Consider the following 22451-nt stretch of genomic DNA (forward strand, 5'->3'; position numbering starts at 1 on the left):
CTCTGATGAGTTGGGGGGGAAGGGGTGAACTCTGCACTCTGATGAGTTGGGGGGGAAGGGGTGAACTCTGCACTCTGATGAGTTGGAGGGGAAGGGGTGAACTTTGCACTCTGATGAGTTGGGGGGGGAAGGGGTGAACTCTGCACTATGATGAGTTGGGGGGGAAGGGGTGAACTCTACGTTCTGATGAGTTGGGGGGGAAGGGGTGAACTCTGCGTTCTGATGAGTTGGTGGGCGAAGGGTGGACTCTGCACTAAGTGGGAGGGGGAAGGGGTGAACTTTGCACTCTGATGAGTTGGGGGGGAGGGTGAACTCTGCACTTTGATGAGTTGGGGGGAAGGGGTGAACTCTGCATTCTGATGAGTTGGGGGGGAAGGGGTGAACTCTGCACTCTGATGAGTTGGGGGGGAAGGGGTGAACTCTGCATTCTGATGAGTTGGGGGGGAAGAGGTGAACTCTGCATTCTGATGAGAAGGGGGGGAAGGGGTGAACTCTGCGTTCTGATGAGTTGAGGGGGAAGGGGTGAACTCTGCATTCTGATGAGTTGGGGGAGAAGGGTGAACTCTGCACTCTGATGAGTTGGGGGGAAGGGGTGAACTCTGCACTAAGTGGGAGGGGGAAGGGGTGAACTCTGCACTTTGATGAGTTGGGGGGGAAGGGGTGAACTCTGCGTTCTGATGAGTTGGGGGGAAGGGGTGAACTCTGCACTCTGATGAGTTGGGGGGGAAGGGGTGAACTCTGCACTCTGATGAGTTGGGGGGGAAGGGGTGAACTCTGCATTCTGATGAGTTGGGGGGAGGGGATGAACTCTCCTCTCTGTTTAGTGGGCGGGGAGGGGTGAACTCTGCATTCTGATGAGTTTGGGGGGAAGGGAGAACTCTGCACTCTGATGAGTTGAGGGGGAAGGGGTGAACTCTGCATTCTGATGAGTTGGGGGAAGGGGTGAACTCTGCGTTCTGATGAGTTGGGGGGGAAGGGGTGAACTCTGTGTTATGGTGAGTTGGGGGTGAAGGAGTGAACTCTGTGTTGTGGTGAGTTGGGGGGGAGGGGGTGAACTCTGCACTCTGATGAGTTGCGGGGGAAGGGGTGAACTCTGCACTAAGTGGGAGGGGGAAGGGGTGAACTCTGCACTTTGATGAGTTGGGGGGGAAGGGGTGAACTCTGCGTTCTGATGAGTTGGGGGGGAAGGGGTGAACTCTGCACTTTGATGAGTTTGGGGGGAAGGGGTGAACTCTGCGTTCTGATGAGTTGTGGGGAGGGGGTGAACTCTGCACTCTGATAAGTTGGGGGGGAAGGGGTGAACTCTGCACTCTGCTGAGTTGGGGGAAGGGGTGAACTCTGCGTTCTGATGAGTTGGGCAGAAGGGGTGAACTCTGCACTCTGATGAGTTGGGGGGGAAGGGGTGAACTATGCATTCTGATGAGTTTGGGGGGAAGGGGTGAACTCTGCACTCTGATGAGTTGGGGGGGAAGGGGTGAACTCTGCGTTCTGATGAGTTGGGCAGAAGGGGTGAACTCTGCATTCTGATGAGTTTGGGGGGAAGGGGTGAACTCTGCACTCTGATGAGTTGGGGGGGAAGGGGTGAACTCTGCACTCTGCTGAGTTGGGGGAAGGGGTGAACTCTGCGTTCTGATGAGTTGGCGGGGAAGGGGTGAACTGTGTTATGGTGAGTTGGCGGGGAAGGGGTGAACTCTGTGTTATGGTGAGTTGGGGGGGGAGTTGTGAGCTCTGTGTTATGGTGTACTGTTTACAGGGCTGACAGCCTTTTAAAAATGGCGCCAGCACCCGCTCCTTCAACAGATGACGCTGTTTAGACGTAGCTAAGGCCGCCCCTGCCATGTGATTGGGGGGACGCACTGCCATGAATATGTAAAATGGCCGTACGCCACTGAATCGCATTGGCGCTGCGGCGCCGGTCCCATGGGGAACCGCCGTCATGTTCCGCACCTGCCACTGCTCTTTGTGGCGGGAATGTGCAAGGATAAAGTCCTGATAATTGTTTACATTCCTTTTAAAAAAAGAAAAAGACAAGTCCTGTGTTGAAAGATGGTAAACTGGTACTCAGAATGAACTACATGATTGAGTGCAGATCCATTTTCCTTCATTGCAAGGTAGTTTCTCTTTAAAAAAAATCAAATTTCCCTTCAAATCAATTATTTAGATTACTATTTGAGTCCAGGACCATTTAAAGGTGATCCTGTTGCCATGCTGAAGTGTCTAGTAAGATCCTGCACTGTATTTATAGATGGAGTAGAATGCAACAAAGAATTTCCTGACTCAATAAAGTGTAAAGTTATCCTTTTGTCAATTACAATGGCTAGAGATTCAAATTATTCTTATTGTGTTAGAAAATTAACTGAGAGAAATGCTACAGATTTAATTTCTGATGCAACTAATTATATAATAAGAACTACAATTAAAGATGTGGATTTCCCTACTCCAGACCTCACTCAGTAGCTGGTGGGATGCCGAGTATTTTTGGCGCAAGGATAGGGCATCATTTGAATCGGGAGGAACTGGCAACAGGAGGAGGCCATTCAGCCCCTCAAGCCTGTTCTGCAATTCAATTAGATTAAGAATAATCTACACTTTAACTTCATTTACCCAGATTTGCTCTAGATCCCTTGATATCCAGACCCAACAAGATCTCAGTCTGGAAAGCTCCAATTGACCCCCAGCAACCACAGCCCTTTGGTGGAGTGAGTTCCTGAATTCCACTACCCTTTATGTAATATACAGTGGGTTTTAGCCAGCATTTGTGTGGTCCTAGCACCATGTCAGCTCCAGGCTCTGGCCTAAAGAAGGCAAGGAGGGTCCCCCAGTGTCTGGGGAAGAGGGGAGAGGGGAGACGGAGTGGCAGAACACCAGGCTGGATTTGTGGAGCCTCAGAAGCATTCCTGCTCCCCTGGTCCCACAAAGCTAACCTCTATTTTACCCTTCAAGATCCTCTTTGGCCCAACTGGCAGCTGATACTGCTCCGAGCAGGACAACAACAATGTTGCCAGTTCCTCCCGATTTAAATGATGCCACATCCTCTTGCCGAAAATACTAGGCATCCCACCAGCCACCCCGTGAAGTCTGAAGTAGGGAAATCCACTTCTTTATTCGTAGTTCTTATTATATAATTAATTGTATCAGAAATTCAATCTGTAGCATTTCTCTGAGTTAATTTTCTAACTCAATTAAAATATTTCAATCATCTGGGCATCCTTGTTAGGCTGGTCTGAGTGGCCTCCTATACTGTGGACCCAAACAAGCTGGGGGCAGAAGGTCGGTAAGTTCTTATTCATAGCAACATAAGAATTGCTGGATGGAAACATACCAATGTCCTTCTACCGTCCTGGTCATCAAATCATACACGATATTTACAGAATTGCAGAATCATAGAATCATAGAATAATACAAGTAGAAGGAGGACATTTGCCCATTGAGTCTGGACCAGCTCTTTCCAAGAGCAATCCAGTTGGTTCCCGACCCTGCTCTTACCCCATATCTCTTCAATCTTTTCTTCTTCAAGAACATGAAATAGGAGCAGGAGCAGGCCTCGAGCCTGCACTACCATTTAATAAGATCATGGCTGATCATTCACCTCAACTACACTTTCCTGCATAATTCCCATATCACTAATTCCCTTAAAGTTCAAAAATTTATTGATCACAATCTTAAACAGACTCAACGGTTGTTCATCCAAAGTTCTCAGTGAAGAAATTTCTCCTTATCTCAGTCCTAAATAGTTGACTCCTTATCCTGAGACTATGACCCCTAGTTCCACATTCACCAGTCAAGGGAAACAACCTCTCAGCAATTCCCCTGTCAAGCCCTCACAGAATCTTATCTGTTTGAATTAGATCACCTTTCATTGTTCTAAACTACAGACAGTGTAAGCCCATTCTACTCAATCTCTCCTCATAGGAAAACACCCTCATGCCAGGAATCAATCTAATGAGCCTTTGTTGCCCTCGCTCTAAGGCAGTATATCCTTCCTGAGGTATGGAGGTCAAAACTGTACGGTGTGACGGCAATGTGTTTTGTTGAATGATAATATTCTTTGGTCCACTGACTGGAGATCTGAATTTATATATTTTTTAAAAGACACTTTTAAAAGACAAGCTGCCAGCAAAGTCATCCTTGAGTACTTTAGATGGGTCTGTTTTTGTCCAGTGTGTGCAGGAGGGTTTTCTGACACAGTATGTGGACAGGCCAACCAGGGGCGATGCCACATTGGATTTGGTACTGGGTAATGAACCCGGCCAGGTGTTCGATTTAGATGTAGGTGAGCACTTTGGCGATAGAGATCACAATTCGGTTAGGTTTACCTTAGCGATGGGCAGGGACAGGTATATACCGCAGGGCAAGAATTATAGCTGGGGGAAAGGAAATTATGACGCGATTAGGCAAGATTTAGGATGTGTAGGATGGGGAAGGAAACTGCAGGGGATGGGCACAAACGAAATGTGGAGCTTATTCAAGGAGCAGCTAATGCGTGTCCTTGATAAGTATGTACCTGTCAGGCAGGGAGGAAGTTGTCGAGCGAGGGAGCCGTGGTTTACTCAAGAAGTTGAAGCGCTTGTCAAGAGGAAGAGGGCGGCTTATGTTAGGATGAGATGTGAAGGCTCAGTTAGGGCGCTTGAGAGTTACAAGCTAGCCAGGAACGATCTAAAGGGAGGGCTAAGAAGAGCAAGGAGAGGACACGAGAAGTCATTGGCGGATAGGATCAAAGAAAACCCTAAGGCTTTCTATAGGTATATCAGGAATAAAAGAATGATAAGAGTTAGAACAGGGCCAATCAAGGATAGTAGTGGGAAGTTGTGTGCGGAATCAGAGGAGATAGGGGAAGCGTTAAATGAATATTTTTCGTCAGTATTTACAGTAGAGAAAGAAAATGTTGCCGAGGAGATTACTGAGATACAGCCTACTAGGCTAGATGGGATTGAGATTCACAAGGAGGAGGTGTTAGCAATTTTGGAAAGAGTGAAAATAGATAAGTCCCCTGGGCCAGATGGGATTTATCCTAGGATTCTCTGGGAAGCCAGGGAGGAGATTGCAGAGCCGTTGTTGTTGATCTTTATGTCGTCATTGTCGACAGGAGTAGTGCCGGAGGACTGGAGGATAGCAAATGTTGTCCCCTTGTTCAAGAAGGGGAGTAGAGACAGCCCTGGTAATTATAGACCTGTGAGCCTTACTTCGGTTGTGGGTAAAATGTTGGAAAAGGTTATAAGAGATAGGATTTATAATCATCTTGAAAAGAATAAGTTCATTTGCGATAGTCAGCACGGTTTTGTGAAAGGTAGGTCATGCCTCACAAACCTTATTGAGTTTTTCGAGAAGGTGACCAAACAGGTGGATGAGGGTAAAGCCGTGGATGTGGTGTATATGGATTTCAGTAAGGCGTTTGATAAGGTTCCCCACGGTCGGCTATTGCAGAAAATACGGAAGTATGGGGTTGAAGGTGATTTAGAGCTTTGGATCAGAAATTGGCTAGCTGAAAGAAGACAGAGGGTGGTGGTTGATGGCAAATGTTCATCCTGGAGTTTAGTTACTAGTGGTGTACCGCAAGGTTCTGTTTTGGGGCCACTGCTGTTTGTCATTTTTATAAATGACCTGCATGAGGGTGTAGAAGGGTGGGTTAGTAAATTTGCGGATGACACGAAGGTCGGTGGAGTTGTGGATAGTGTCGAAGGGTGTTGTAGGGTACAGAGGGACATAGATAGGCTGCAGAGCTGGGCTGAGAGATGGCAAATGGAGTTTAATGCGGAGAAGTGTGAGGTGATTCACTTTGGAAGGAGTAACAGCAATGCAGAGTACTGGGCTAATGGGACGATTCTTGGTAGTGTAGATGAGCAGAGAGATCTTGGTGTCCAGGTACATAAATCCCTGAAAGTTGCTACCCAGGTTAATAGGGCTGTTAAGAAGGCATATGGTGTGTTAGCTTTTATTAGTAGGGGGATCGAGTTTCAGAGCCGCGAGGTCATGATGCAGCTGTACAAAACTCTGGTGAGGTCGCACCTTGAGTATTGCGTGCAGTTCTGGTCACCGCATTATAGGAAGGATGTGGAAGCTTTGGAAAGGGTGCAGAGGAGATTTACTAGGATGTTGCCTGGTATAGAAGGAAGGTCTTACGAGGAAAGGCTGAGGGACTTGGGGTTGTTTTCGTTAGAGAGAAGGAGGAGGAGAGGTGACTTAATAGAGACATACAAGATAATCAGAGGGTTAGATAGGGTGGATAGTGAGAGTCTTTTTCCTCGGATGATGATGGCAAACACGAGGGGACATAGCTTTAAGTTGAGGGGTGAAAGATATAGGACAGATGTCAGAGGTAGTTTCTTTACGCAGAGAGTAGTAGGGGCGTGGAACGCCCTGCCTGCAACAGTAGTAGACTCGCCAACTTTAAGGGCATTTAAGTGGTCATTGGATAGACATATGGATGAAAATGGAATAGTGTAGGTCAGATGGTCGGCGCAACATCGAGGGCCGAAGGGCCTGTACTGCGCTGTAATGTTCTAATTCTAATTCTAATTCTAATTCTAATTCTAATCCTTTCAGTTCAGGATGATCACCTAATTTGCAACACTGTATCCTACACTTTCCTCCACACAAGATCGGATGGCAGGTTGTTCAACCTTGCCTGTCTAAGAGCGAAGACCAAAGTACGAAAGTCCTCATCAGGGAACTCCTCTTTGCTGACGATGCTGCATTAACATCCCACACTGAAGAGTGTCTGCAGAGACTCATCGACAGGATTGCGGCTGGCTGCAATGAATTTGGCCAAACATCAGCCTCAAGAAAACAAACATCATGGGGCAGGACGTCAGAAATGCTCCATCCATCAATATTGGCGACCACGCTCTGGAAGTGGTTCAAGAGTTCACCTACCTAGGCTCAACTATCACCAGTAACCTGTCTCTAGATGCAGAAATCAACAAGCGCATGGGTAAGGCTTCCACTGCTATGTCCAGACTGGCCAAGAGAGTGTGGGAAAATGGCGCACTGACACGGAACACAAAAGTCCGAGTGTATCAAGCCTGTGTCCTCAGTACCTTGCTCTACGGCAGCGTGGCCTGGACAACGTATATCAGCCAAGAGCAACATCTCAATTCATTCCATCTTCGCTGCCTCCGGAGAATCCTTGGCATCAGGTGGCAGGACCGTATCTCCAATGCAGAAGTCCTCGAGGCGGTCAACATCCCCAGAATATACACCCTCCTGAGACAGCGGCACTTGAGATGGCTTGGCCATGTGAGCCACATGGAAGATGGCAGGATCCCCAAGGACACATTGTACAGCGAGCTCGTCACTGGTATCAGACCCACCGGCCGTCCATGTCTCCGCTTGAAAGATGTCTGCAAACGCGACATGAGGTCCTGTGACATTGATCATAAGTCGTGGGAGTCAGTTGCCAGTGATTGCCAGAGCTGGCGGACAGCTATAAAGGCAGGGCTAAAGAGTGGCAAGTCGAAGAGACTTAGCTGTTGGCAGGAAAAAAGACAGAAGCGCAAGGAGAGAGCCAACTGTGTAACAGCCCTGCCAACCAATTTTATGTGCAGCGCCTGTGGAAGAGTCTGTCATTCTAGAATTGGCCTTTATAGCCACTCCAGGTGTTGCTTCACAAACTACTGTGCACTCTAGGTGCTTACCCATTGTCTCTCGAGACAAGGAGGCAAAAGAAGAAGAAGAAGATCATACACTACAATGCTTGTGAGGAGAGAGCTGAAATGGCTGCATTTCCCAGCAAGAACTAAGACCCAGGAAGTCTAAGGGAACTGCTTGTTCTCTTTCTTTTCAGCAAGCAGAGAAATACTACTAACTGCGATATTTGAAACAGTGGGTAACTGTCATGTGATAATCCCCTCCCCATCTGTGGTTTTAAGCTGGTGTTTTCTCTGCAGCAAGGGAGAAGCAACTGGACTCTGACATGAACAGTCCCAAAGTGGGGATCCCTCTCTCTCTCCATTCCAGCTTGAAAACTTTCAAATCCTGCTTGTTAACTGACCACCTTTGCATACTCCGGCTACAATCTGAAACCCCATTGGAGGAAATCATCCGCATCACTATCTCCAAGAGACTCATCTAACCTGTCACGTACTTCTTCAAACTAAACGTCTCAGGACCACTGAATTCAGCTAGAAGCCCAACCCTCTTCCAATAAAGGCCAGCATACTATTTGACTTCTTAGTGGCTTGCGGCACCTGCATATTAGCCTTCTGTGTTTCATGTACAAGGACATGCAAATCCCTCTGAGCACAAGCATTTAATAGTTTCTCATCATTTAAAAAGAATTCTATTTCTCTATTCTTCCCAACAAAGTGAGTAGTTTCACATTTCCCCACATTATATGCCATCTGCCACCTTCTTGCCCACTCACTTAACCTGTCTATATCCCTTGAAGACAAAGACAGGGGTGATCATCACTGAATCTAACAAGCAGATGGAAAGGTGGGTCAAGCATTACCTTGAACTCTACGTAAGGGAGAACATTGTCACTGAGGTAGCTCTCAGTGCCATTCCAGACTTCCCTGTCATGGAGGAACTGGACAGTGAGCCCACCATAGCAGAGCTCAGCAAAGGCGTCGACCATCTTGCTAGTGGTAAAGCTCTCAGGAAATGATGGTATTCCACCTGAAACCACCAAAAATGGAAAACTGGCACTGCTGCTACAGCTCTATGAACTTGTATGTCTCTGTTGGAAGGAAAGATCTATTCCTCAAGACATGTGTGATGCAAACATAGTCATCTTGTACAAAAATAAGGGGGATCGCAGTGACTGCAGCAATTACCGAGGTGTCTCAGTTTTGTGGGGAAGGTCTTTGCTCGTGTTGCTCTGACCAGAATGCAGACCCTGGCATCACACATCAGAGCAGCTTCAGAGCTGGCAGATCGACAGTCAACATAATTTTCTCACTTCGGCAGTTACAGGAGAAGTGCCGTGAGCAGAGCAGACCACTCTACATTGCCTTCATAGACCTTACAGGGCCTTCGATCTTGTCAGCAGAAACAGACTCTTCAAACTACCACAAAAAATAGGCTTCCCTCCTGGCATCATCTCTTCTTTCCATGAAAACAGATGCACAGGTCCGTCAGTTACAATGGAGCAACATCAGACGCTTTCAAGATCAGCACCGCATTAAAGCAGGGCTGCGTCCTGGCACCAACTCTCTTTGGCAAATTCTTCTCTATGCTGCTATTGAACGTTTTCGGCAACTGAAATGGAGATGTCCACCTGCATGGCAGACAGCGCGCCAAGACCAAAGTGTGTAAAGTCCGTGAGTTACTGTTTGCTGATGATGCTGTGCTGACATCCCATAATACAGTTCAGTTGCAGCAGCTTGTAGATCGGTTCTCCCAGGCCTGCAAGGAGTTTGGACTGAGAATCAGCATCAGGAATACCAAAGTTATGGGCTAGAACGTAGAGACTACACCTTCCATCAACATCGACAACCTCATTTTGGAGGTAGTCGACAGCTTCACATACCGAAATCAGCATCAGGACTGCCAAGTCTGTAGCTAAGAAGATGAGTGTGGACTGACAGCAAACTAACCAAAAATACAAAGCTCCGCGTGTACCAGGATTGTTCTCAGCACACTCCTTCATAGTAGCAAAGCATGGACAACCTGTGCAAGCCAAGAAAAGCGGCTGAACAGTTTCTACCTCTGCTGCCTCAGACGGATATTGGGCAGGACAGAGTGCTCAATATGGAAGTACCCTACACCAGCTTGCAGGGATCCCCAGCTTGTTTGCCCTCTTGAGTCAGCAGCTGGGTCATGTGCGTCAAATGGATGATGGCCACATCCCCAAAGAAATGCTCTATGGCGAGCTTGCTATTGGCACGAGACCAACAGGTCGCCCACATCTGCGATAGAAGGATGGCTGAAAGCAAGACCTCAAGTTGACTGGGATCAGTGTCGATGCATGGGAAGTCCTTGCTGCTGACCGGAGTTCCTGGAGAATGGTAATCAGGAAGGGCGTGGAAAAAGCAGCGGATAAAAGAAACAACCAATTGGTGGAAAAGAGAGCCCGGCAGAAGGAAAAGACATCAGTCGACCTTGGGCCAATGATATTCATGTGTGCCAGCTGTGGAAGGGATTGCCACTCACAAGTTGGCTGCTACAGCCACAACAGGTGATGTTCAACACAGAAGTGACATACACCCCGGGCACAGTCCATCATCTACCGAGACAGACGGATGCCCACTATCCCTTTGTAGACTCTTTTTGTCCACCTCACAGCTTACTTTCCCACTTATTACAAGAAGTTAAACATAGAATTACCCAGTGAGCATATGCTTCAGCAACTGACCAGGTTACCTGGCTGCAGCACCAAATCACTCTGTACAATGATCTTTATACTGTTGTTCCCCAAGGTGGACTTAGATGTTTCATCAACAGGGTCATACTGTCGTATCAAAATCCACCTTAAGCTAACTTATCCAATGAGATGTTGGGTTCTTTATTTAAACCATGGAGTTAAATCCTGCCTTGAAACTGTCCATCTTTCTTAAAACTTTTTTTCAATTAAAAACTTGCTTGTGGAATCAGCAGCTCTACATTTCAAAAGAAGACAAACCATGACATAATCAATCAATATCAGCTCGTGTCATTTTCTCGCAGCTTTCAAATAAACTTCATACCACTTAAATTAGCTGAACTCTGTTGGATCTTTATAACCCCCCCCCACCCCCACCCACACACCACCCCACCCCCACCCCCGAGCAGACATTGTGCCTCTGTGTTCTTTGTGTCCAGTTTCATTTCTTATCAGATTTATCGAAATGTAAAGTTTCACTAAGGTTCTAACTTCACATCAAAGCAAAATGTAGCTTTCAAGTATGGCTGTTTGTTGGTTTAAGCCCTATTTTATGATCCTTGGGTCTCTTGCTAAACATTCCATGGTTTTGAAAGTGTGATTTTCTTTACAAACTAGTGGCTTTTGTTTATGTGTGGTAAAGCAGCCTGCAGCTTTTTATAGGTTTCTTAATTTAGAAAAGCCTTTTCGCCTTGCAGAACATGCTAGTATAAAATTTGGTCAAGTTTTAAAATTCGGTCAAGTTATATCAAACCTGTATTGTTATACTTTGCATCATCAGCAAACTTGGATACATTGCACTTGGTCCCTTTATCTGTCATTAATATAGATTTTAAATAGCTGAGGCCTCAGCACTGATCCGTGTGGCAACCCAATAGTAACAGCCTGCAAACCTGAAAATGACCCCTTTATGCCTACTCTCTGTATTTTGTCCTTTAATCAATTCTCTATTCCCATCCATGAGCCTTTATCTTGTGCAACAACCTTTCCTGTATCAGATTATCGAATGCCTTTTGGAAATACAAATATATGGCATCCATTGGTTCCTCTGCCAGTTACATTCTCAAAAAGCTCTCATAGATTTGTCAAACACGATTTCCCTTTCATAAATAAAAGTAAAATACTGCGGATGCTGGAAATCTGAAATAAAAACAAGAAATGCTGGAACCACGCAGCAGGTCTGGCAGCATCTGTGGAAAGAGAAGCAGAGTTAACGTTTCGGGTCAGTGACCCTTCTTCGGAACAGGGTCACTGACCCGAAACGTTAACTCTGCTTCTCTTTCCACAGATGCTGCCAGACCTGCTGAGTGGTTCCAGCATTTCTTGTTTTTATTCCCTTTCATAAAACCATGTTGACTCTGCCTCACCATGTTATGATTTTCCAAGTGCCCTGTCACCAGTTCCTTAATCCAGCATTTTCTCGATGACCGATGTCAGGTTAACTGACTTGCAGTTCCCTATTTTCTCTCTCCATCCTTTTGTAAATAGCAATGTTACATTTGCTACCTTTCAATCCACTTGAACTGTTTCAGAATCTAAGGAATTTTGGAAGATCAGAACCAGTGCATCCATTATCTCTGCAGCCACCCCTTTTAGAATCTTAAAATGTAGGCCATCAGGTCCAGGAGATTTGTTGGTTTTTAATCCCATGAATTTCTCCAGTACTTTTTCTTTGTGAATATTATCACTCTCATTAGACCCTTGGTTCCCACTATTTCTGCTATGTTTTTGTGTCTTCTACTGTGAAGACAAAATATTTGTTTACCATCTCTGCCATTTCCTTATTCGTCATTATAATCATTCCCATCTCAGACTCTATGGAAGCCACAATTATTTTCACTGCTCTCTTCCATTTTACAAACTTGTAGAATCTCTCATAATCTATTTTTATATTTCTTGTTAGTTTACTTTCATATTCTATTTTCTCACTCTATCAATGTTTTGGTCATCTTTGCTGGTTTCGACAACTTACCTACAATCAGAGCCATGCTGCCATACAAAACATCATAGAGCAAATCCTTGGCACCAGGTCAGTTGCCTGGACTGTTCTGGAAGAGCCCTGCAATACTTGATGGAGTGTGTATCCCAATTCGTGAAGGTCTGCTGTATCCTCCACAACCTGACCATCATGAGGGCACAACCTTGCAAGAAAGGATGTGGCAAGCAGCAGAAGGAAGGAGAAGGAAAAGAAGGAGAAGCAGGAGGAGGAAGCATAGGAGGGAGTAGGCACCGGCATATCCCCATTTCCGCTGGGCTTTCCATGATTTCCTCAGTCAATTATAGTTCCAGTGAACACAACCCAAAATCTTTATAAAAGCAAAATACTGCAGATGCTGGAAATCTGAAATAAAAACAAGAAACACTGGAAATACTCAGCAGGTCTGGCAGCATCTGTGGAGAGAGAAGCAGAGTTAACGTTTCAGGTCGGTGACCCTTCTTCAGAACTGGCAGATATAAGAAATGTCACAGATTTTAAGCAAGTAAAGCATGGGTGGGGCAAGAGATAACAAAGGAGAAGGTGTTTATAGGACAAGGTCACAGAATAGCTGACCAGAAGGTCATGGAGCAAAGGCAAACAATATGTTAACGGTGTGCTGAAAGACAAAGCATTAGTACAGATAGGGTATTAATGGACTGAAAACTGAACAGCCACAAGCACAAACATGAAAAAAACAGTGAGTAGGCACAGTAGAAACAAACTGAACAAACTAAAATAAAATAAACACAAAAAGGAAAAAAGAAAAAAAAAGTACAATGGGGGGCCTGTCATGCTCTGAAATTATTGAACTCAGTGTTCAGTCCGGTAGGCTGCAGCATGCCTAATCGGTAAAATAACTATACACGATACCCTCCCTCCATTATGGACTTTCACATCACAGGGTGGGGGCATGCAGCCATGTCTGAAACCCACCAATAGGGATTGCAGCCTCCAATTATGGACCATCTTGTCCTGTAAGAGAGGAGGAATGTGTCGGTGAGTGTGCTGCAATGTGTTTAGGTGCTGTTCCTGCCAAAGCTGAAGAGTTGTGAGATGTGCATGTGAGGCTTGCAGCTGTGCTAAATGTATGAGGGTGAGGTGAGGCAATGAATGTTGGGTTTGAGTTGTGCTTGATAGAGACTGTTGGCAGGTGATTGAAGGGGAGGGTCTGGTAAATTGAGCAGTGTGTGAGGATAGTGGCTCATTTGTAAGGACTTGGCAAGTGAAGATTGTTTTAATTTATTTGTTCATGGGTTGTGGGCGCCACTGGCTAGGCCAGCATCTATTGGCCATCCCTAATTGCCCTTGAACTGAGTGGCCATTTCAGAGATCATTTTAAGGGTCAACTACATTGCTGTGGGTCTGGAGTCACATGTAGGACAGCAGATTTCCTTCCCTCAATGGCATTAGTGAATCAGCTGGGTTCTTAAAACACTCAACAATGGTTTCATGATCACATTAGACAAGCTTTTTAATTCCAGATTTATTAATTGAATCCAAATTTCACCCTCAGCCAAGAGGGGATTTGAACCCATGTCCCCTGAGCATTAGTTTTGGCCTCTGGTTACTAGTCCAGTGGCACTACCACTACACCACCACCTCCCCCATTATCACAGCTCAGGCTGAAGAATCACACTTGAAGTCACAGATTTAACTTTAAAGAAAATTTAATAAGCTTTAATAAAAATACATCTGTAGTTTCCCTTCCAAATACTATATAGTCTCGAATACTCAAGCCCACACATACAATCATGACATTCCTCCCTTATTAGACTAAAACATGTTGTTATGACCAGATCAGAAAGAGGTCTAGGGTCCCTTTCAACCTTTACCTTGTCTTACTGTAGCAGGGTTTAATTTTAAACACACCGTGTTTTTAGCTCCCGCTTGGTGAATTCTTGTTCACCGATTTCCAATTATAAGGCAAAGAAACCAGCACAACAAGTTTTCTCAGGTTTAAAGAAGAAAAGTGAAATTTATTAAACTTAAACTTGAATTCTAATTCAGTTAACGCCTACGGATACACAACGCACCCCATGCCAGCATGCATACGCGATACACACATGCAAATAGAGACAGAAAACAGCAGAAGAAAAATAAAGTGGAAAGGTTTGAGGCGATATCTGAAGAGATGTTACTGTTCTTCGAGCTCATTGTAGGTAGATCTTGCTCTTCGTTGGGGCCCAGTATTCTTCTTAAACCTTGTTTGCTGTAGGAGACTTTTCTCTCTTGGGATTTGCTTGTCTTCAATGGATTCAGAGGCTTGTGAGAAAGAGATGGGAGCAGACAGACAGACAGGAGGTCTTCTTCAGTCCTGGAGCATTCTGCTTTCTGCAGGCTCTCAGTTCAAACTGTACAATTCAGGCCCAGGTTGCCAAGCAGGTTAGTCATGTGACTAACTGGTCTGACCATGTCTTGGTTCTGTGTACTGTATGCGTCAGGGAATGGATCTTTGTCTACAAACACTGTTAATATGCAAAAATGTCTTTCCAGCCAGCGGCCTGGCAATCCCTTGTAACAGACCTTCTAACATAGAAACATAGAAAATAGGAGCAGGAGAAGGCCATTCGGCCCTTCGAGCCTGCTCCGTCGTCCAACTTAGTAACCTGTTCCCGCTTTCGCCCCATACCCTTTGATCCCTTTAGACCCAAGAGCTATATCTAACTCCTTCTTGAAAACATACAATGTTTTGGCCTCAACTGCTTTCTGTGGTAGCGAATTCCACAGGCTCACCACTCTCTGGGTGAAGAAATTTCTCCTCATCTCAGTCCTGAAAGGTTTACCCCGTAACCTTAGACTGTGACCCCTGGTTCTGGACTCCCCCACCATCGGGAACATCCTTCCTGCATCTACCCTGTCAAGTCCTGTTAGAATTTTATAGGTTTCTATGAGATCCCCCCTCATTCTTCTGAACTCCAGCGAATATAATCCTAACCGACTCAATCTCTCCTCATACGTCAGTCCTGCCATCCCAGGAATAAGTCTGGAAAACCTACACTGCACTCCCTCTATAGCAAGAACATCCTTCCTCAGATAAGGAGACCAAAACTGCACACAATATTCCAGGTGTGGCCTCACCAAGACCCTGTATAATTGCAGCAAGACATCCCTGCTCCTGTACTCGAATCCTCTCAGTGTGAAGGCCAACATACCATTTGCCTTTTTTACCACCTGTTGCACCTGCATGCTTACTTACCTTCAGCGACTGGTGTACGAGAACACCCAGGTCTCGTTGCATATTCCCCTTTCTCAGTTTATAGCCGTTCAGATAATAATCTATCTTCCTGTTTTGCTACCAAAGTGGAAAACCTCACATTTATCCACATGACACTGCACCTGCCATGCATTAGCCCACTCACTCAACTTGTCCAAATTACCCTGAAGCCTCTCTGCATCCTCCTCACAACTCACCCTCCCACCCAGTTTTGTGTCATCTGCAAATTTGGAGATATTACATTTAGTTCCCTCATCTAAATCATTAATGTATATTGTGAATAGCTGGGCTCCCAGCACCGATTCCTGCGGTAACCCAATAGTCACTGCCTGCCATTTGGAAAAAGACCTATTTATCCCTGCTCTTTGTTTCCTTTCTGCCAACCAATTTTCTATCCATCGCAATACACTACCCCCAATCCCATGCGCTTTAATTTTACACGCTAATCTCTTATGTCGGACTTTGTCGAAAGCCTTCTGAAAGTCCAAATAAACCACATCCACTGACTCCCCATCATCAACTCTACTAGTTACATCCTCGAAGAATTTGAAGAGATTTGTCAAGAATGATTTCCCTTTCGTAAATCCCTGCTGATTCTGTCCGATTCTACCACTGTTCTCTAAGTGCTCTGCTATAAAATCTTTGATAATGCACTCTAGAATTTTCCCCACTACCGACGTCAGGCTGACTGGTCTATATTTCCCTGCTTTCTCTCTATCTCCCTTTTTAAATAGTGGGGATACATTAGCTACCCTCCAATCTGTAGGAACTGTTCCAGAGTCTATAGAATCTTGGAAGATGACCACCAATGCATCCATTATTTCTAGGGCCACTTCCTTAAGTACTCTGGGATACATACCATCAGGCCCTGGGGATTTATCGGCCTTCAATCCCATCAATTTCCCCAACACCATTTCTCTACTTATACTGATTTCCTTCAGTTCCTCTCTCTTATTAAGTCCTGTGTTTCGCAACATTTCTTGTCTGATATTTGTGTCCTCCTTTGTGAAGACAGAACCAAAGTATGCATTTAGTTGGTCAGCCATTTCTTTATTCCCCATAATAAATTCCCCTGTTTCTGACTGTGAGGGACCTACATTTGTCTTCACCAATCTTTTTCTTTTCACATTCCTATAGCAACTTTTACAGTCAGTTTTTATGTTCCCCGCAAGCTTGCTCTCGTACTCTATTTTCCCTTTCTTAATCAATCCCTTGGTCCTCCTTTGCTGAATTCTAAACTGCTCCCAATCCTCAGGTCTGTTGCTTTTTCTGGCAAATTGATATGTCTCTTCCTTGGATCTAATGCCATCTCTAATTTTCATTTTAAGCCATGCTTTGGCTACCTTTTCCGTTTTACTTTTGCGTCAGACAGGGATTAACAATTGTTGCAGTTCATCCATGCGCTCTTTAAATGTTTGCCATTGCCTATCCACCGTCATCCCTTTAAGTAACGTTTCCCAATCCGTCATAGCCAACTCGCGCCTCATACCTTCGTAGTCTCAGAAGCAACTTCGTCACTCTCCATCTTGATGAAGAATTCTATCATATTATGGTTGCTTATCCCCAAGGGGTCTCGCACCACTAGATTGTCAATTATTCCTCTCTCATTACACAATACTCAGTCTAGGATGGCCTGTTCTCTAGTTGGTTCCTCAACGTTTTGGTCCAGAAAACCATCCCGTATACACTCCAAGAATTCCTCCTCTATGGTATTGTGACTAATTTGATTTGCCCAATCCATATGCAGATTAAGATCACCCATAATTACAGATGTTCCTTTATCGCATGCGTCGCTAATTTCCTGTTTAATGCCATTCCCAACATCACCACGACAGTTTGGGGGTTAAGATACAACCCGCACTATTGTTTTTTGCCCCTTCGTGTTTCGCAGCTCTACCCATACAGATTCTAGATCGTCAGAGCTAATATCTTTCCTCACTATTGCGTCAATTTCCTCTTTAACCAGCAATGCAACTCCACCGCCTTTTGCTTTTTGTCTGTCCTTCCTAAATACTGAATACCCCTGGATGTTCATTTCCCATCCCTGGTCACCCTGCAGCCATGTCTCCGTAATCCTGACTATATCATACCCGTTTACATCTATTTGCGCGATTAATTCATCCACTTTATTGCGAATGCTGCGTGTTTTAAGGCACAAAGCCTTAAGGCTTTTCTTTGTAACATTACTTGTCCCCTTCCCACTATTTTTCACTGTGTCCCTGGTTGATTCTGGCCCTTGATTTCTCTGCCTATCACTTTTCTTATTCCCCTTACTGTCTTTTGTTCTTGTCTTTGATCCCCCCTCCTCTGACTCCTTGCAAAGGTTCACACCCCCCCCTGCCATTTTAGTTTAAACTCTCCCCACCAACTCTAGCAAATAATCCCCCTAGGACATCAGTCCCGGTCCTGCCCAGGTGTAACCCATTCAGTTTGGACTGGTTCCACCTCCCCCAGAACCGGTCCCAATGTCCCAGGAATCTAAAACCCTCCCCCTCACCCCATCTCTTCAGCCACATATTCATCCAATATATCCTGCTATTTCTACTCTGACTAGCACGCGGCACTGGTAGTAATTCTGAGATCACTACCTTTGAGGTCTTACTTTTCAACTTACTTCCTAGCTCCCTATATTCTGCTTTTAGGACCTCATCCTTTTTTTTACCTATGTCGTTTGTACCAATATGTACCACGACCACTGGCTGTTCACCCTCCCCCTTCAGAATGTCCCATAACCACTCTGAGACATCCTTGACCCTAGCACCAGAGAGGCAACATACCATCCTGGTGTCTCTTTTGCGGCCACAGAAACGCCTATCTATTCCCCTTACAATTGAATCCCCTATAACTATTGCATTCCCACACTTCTAACTCCTCCCCTGTACAGCAGAGCCAACCGTGGTGCAACAAATTGGGCTGTTGCTGCTTTCCCCTGAGAGGCCATTCCCCCCAACAGTATCCAAAGCAGTATATCTGTTTTGCAGGGGAATAGCCACAGGAGATTCCTGAACTGCCTGCCTCGTTCTCTTGCTCTGCCTGGTGGTCATCCATCCCGTTCCTGCCTGTGGAGTCTGAGCCTGCGGTGTGACCACCTCTCTATATGTGCTATCCACGATACTCTCCACCTCGTGGATGATCCACAGTGTCCCAGCTGTTGCTCCAGCTCCAAAACCCGGGCTTCCAGGTGCTGCAGCTGGAGACACCTCCTGCACATATGCTGGCCCCGGGCACTGGAAATGTTCCCGGCTTCCGACATGGAGAACGAGGAGCACACCATGGCTTTGAGCTCTCCTGCCATGAGTTTATCCTTTAAATTAACCTTTTGGATGATCTTAATGTCAAATAATATCAGTTACTCTGAGGCCCTTCTTCCCTGGTCCTTGTTACTACAGAACTCCCTAAAAAAAACACTACTGACTATATCTGAAAATAAACTGTAAACCTTTCTTACCCTCGATGCTTATCTCGCTATTTAGAGCTATTCCCTGAAGCAGTGACTCACCAACCTATCACTTTGCAGCTTTCCTGTGACGTCATTGTGGGGTTTTTTTTCCAAAACTCCGGCACGCTTGAAGAGGTCTGACTGCTCTCACACAGGTCCGACTGCTCTCCACTCCTGAAGGTAAGTGAAGACCCCGAGCGCCGCGTTGGATTTATCTGCTCCCGGTTCTGGTCGTTTCCACACAGGTCCGACTGCTCTCCACTCCTGAAGGTAAGTGAAGGCCCCAAGCCCTTCTTCCTAGCAACAATTTGAAATTTAATGTCCATGTGGCAAAAATAATATGCCTCATTCTTGGCAGGTGGGGGCCTACATGACAATGGCCATGATTTTTGAACATAATCAGAACACATAATCTTCATATCATTTTGGTGCTCTCCTCTCTGGCCATTGTCTTCCTGTTGTCTCAGGCACTCTGGTTACCACGTCAGGATTAGGAAATGTTGCTGGTTCCTCTGGAACTGATGTTTCTCCCTCTAGATAGCAAGCTGTTCTGCCTGCCAACAGCATCATGGCTTGGACATCTGAATTGCTGAATGTCAGCTTCGCCTCAGCTCCTACTTGGTTCATCTGCTGTTGTGTCTTTGTTACCATGGTACTTTATAACTCATGAAGAATTTCTGTCATCCAGTACTCCTACTGGTGACTGCACAGTCACACTGTTTCCCTTCTTGGCAATAACCGTGTATGGCTTGGGATAATATGGTGTATCCATCTTACTTGGACTCTCCCATCTCAGCAATACATAATCACCTGGCATCACATCAGACTGTCTCGCTCTCCTTCTGTGGTCTGCATAAAACTTTGCAGCACCCTTTTTCCTCAGCATCATGATCTCGAACCTCCTGATCAACTCAGCTCTGGTATATTGGTGCGTATTTTACGTCCAAATAACAACTGTTATGAGAGTGCTTCTATTTTTTTGTAAAATATGTTTTAAGGATTTATAGTTGAATTAAGGACATTGATTCATCTGGAATCTTGCTGAGATTGCTGAAACATTGTGTTTTTTTTAAAAAGTCAAGAGAAGGTTCCTGGACTTGGCTTGTAAACATATCTTACTGGAAAGCAGCTGTCTATGGATAATCACCCAGCAGAGATTGTTTTTGACTTGAGGAGATGTTTACAAAGAAGTGACAGGTCAAGATCTATAGAGGTCAGAATGCTTGACTTCTGGACTGTTTTAGTTTCATTTTGAATTGTTATAAAAGACAGTTGATTTTTTGCCTGCCAAAGAAGACCCAGCTCTCTCTCTCTCGAAAAGAAATTCTGCATACAGTGGGCTGAATTTTACAGATGCCCCCGAAGTCGGGGGTCTTGGTGGAGGGGGGCAGAAAATGCCTCCGGGAGAGGCCGGCCATTGAATTGGCACCGTGAGGGCCTGGCCCAATATTGTCGGCAGCGCCGAGGCCTTGCGGCGCCCCCCGTGCTGCTCGGTCACGGGACCACCATTAACATATTGAAATAAATGCAAATTAATGAATTGATTACCTTTACGTTCCCGCTGTCTGTCCCGGTGTGATATTAATGCCAGTATCCCCTGCCTTTGAATCCCTATCCGGGGAACTGAGGCGTAACACTGATGGGGAGAGGGGAGCAGGTAAGTTTCTCAGTGCAGGAGGGGGGAGCGGGGTCTAATTAATTTCAAGAAATGCTGGAACCACTCAGCAGGTCTGGTAGCATCTGTGGAAAGAGAAGCAGAGTTAACGTTGCGGGTCAGTGACCCTTCTTCGGAACCAATATACCAGAGCTGAGTTGATCAGGAGGTTCGAGATCATGCTGCTGAGGAAAAAGGGTTCTGCAAAATTTTATGCAGACCACAGAAGGAGAGCGAGACAGTCTGATGTGATGCCAGGTGATTACGTATTGCTGTTCCGAAGAAGGGTCACTGACCCGAAACGTTAACTCTGCTTCTCTTTCCACAGATGCTGCCAGACCTGCTGAGTGGTTCCAGCATGTCTTGTTTTTATTTCAGATTTCCAGCACCCACAGTATTTTGCTTTTATTTTAGTCAAATTAATTTCATTGGTTTAGGGGATGGTGAGAAGGGTTATAGTGTAAAATTTATATACTTGGCGGGGAAATGTCACGTGGACAAGGTAAGTATTTTAGGGAGAGAGGGCGAGTAATTAGTTCTATGGTTATTGGGGAGGTGGGAGAGGGGAAAATTAAATTATTTAAACTATTTTATTACCTTTTCCTTTAAATATTTAAATTGAAATGTAGGGCTCGATGCCCTTTAAAAAGGGTTTCAGCGCCTACGCAAAGGCAGCTGACACCATTTTCGGGGATGGACAGCCTACCCCCTCCATGTCATCGGGGTGGGCAGTCCACCCCGGCTATTTAAATGCGGCACTGCGTTTAACATCGCGGCTGCTCTGCGACATTTTCACCTGCCACCAATATCTGCAGGTGTGTCAGTTTCCTATTTCCGACTGTATTTGAAGAAACTCTGCCTATTGAATGTGTGGGAACTGAAATCTTGCTGCTGCATTTCTGCTGTAAGACCTATTTGAAGCCTCTGTAGCTGCAGTTCTTGGAAAGCCTACCCAAACTGATTTTTGGCATCACCTGGAAGGAACTGTCCTAGGAAGATCCCAGTGACTGCCATCTATACATATTTGGGACACCAAACCAAAACCAAGGACAAGTATTCCACCTAAGTTTTTTTTTGTTTTCTTTGTAACAGCATTATGAACAAAAATCCCTTTTATTTTTCCCGGTTAACCAGTGTATGTATGTCTATGTGTGAGGGGTTAAGATAGATAAGGGGCTTTAATATTTCAATTTGTGTGTGTATGTTTTACTTCATTATTGGTTAAGACTTGTTTTATAATACACCGACAATTTTGTTATTTATTAAAGAAACCTGGTTGATGTATTTTATTCTGGGAAAAATAGAGTATATGCTTGCCCGTATCAGCAAGTGGGAAAACTTAAATATATGTTGTGACCTGTGGAGAAGTAGGACTCGAATGAACAGTGCACTCCTCCCGCCTCAGTCGTAACATAACTCATCTGGACTCTTTCCCATCGTAGTGTGTATAGTTGCTCTATACATGGCCACATATGACAACAACATCTCCTTCCATTTTTTATGCTTAGCCTGAGCAATCCTCATCAGTTTCTCTTAGGATTGGTTTTGTCTTTCCACTTCCCCATTTGCCTGTGGCCATTTAGGTGTTACTCTGTGATGGTGAATATCTGTGACTTGCATGTAATTTGCAAAAGTCTGTGGCCCATTGTCAGTCAATGCAAACACCATTTTCTCCGCTGTTGTAGACTTCATTGCCACATATTCATAATAACGGAGTCCACTAGTATGGACTCTCCTGATGCAAATGGACCTCAGAAGTCAAGTGCTGCATCCTCTCATGGTTCAACTGGTAACAGTGTACTGTGTACTGGTTCTAGTGGATTAGGTCCACTGACAAGTTGACATCCATGACCTGTATTGACAAAT

The sequence above is a fragment of the Heterodontus francisci genome, chromosome 10 (assembly GCF_036365525.1).
Source record: "Heterodontus francisci isolate sHetFra1 chromosome 10, sHetFra1.hap1, whole genome shotgun sequence".
Taxonomy (NCBI): Eukaryota; Metazoa; Chordata; class Chondrichthyes; order Heterodontiformes; family Heterodontidae; genus Heterodontus; species Heterodontus francisci.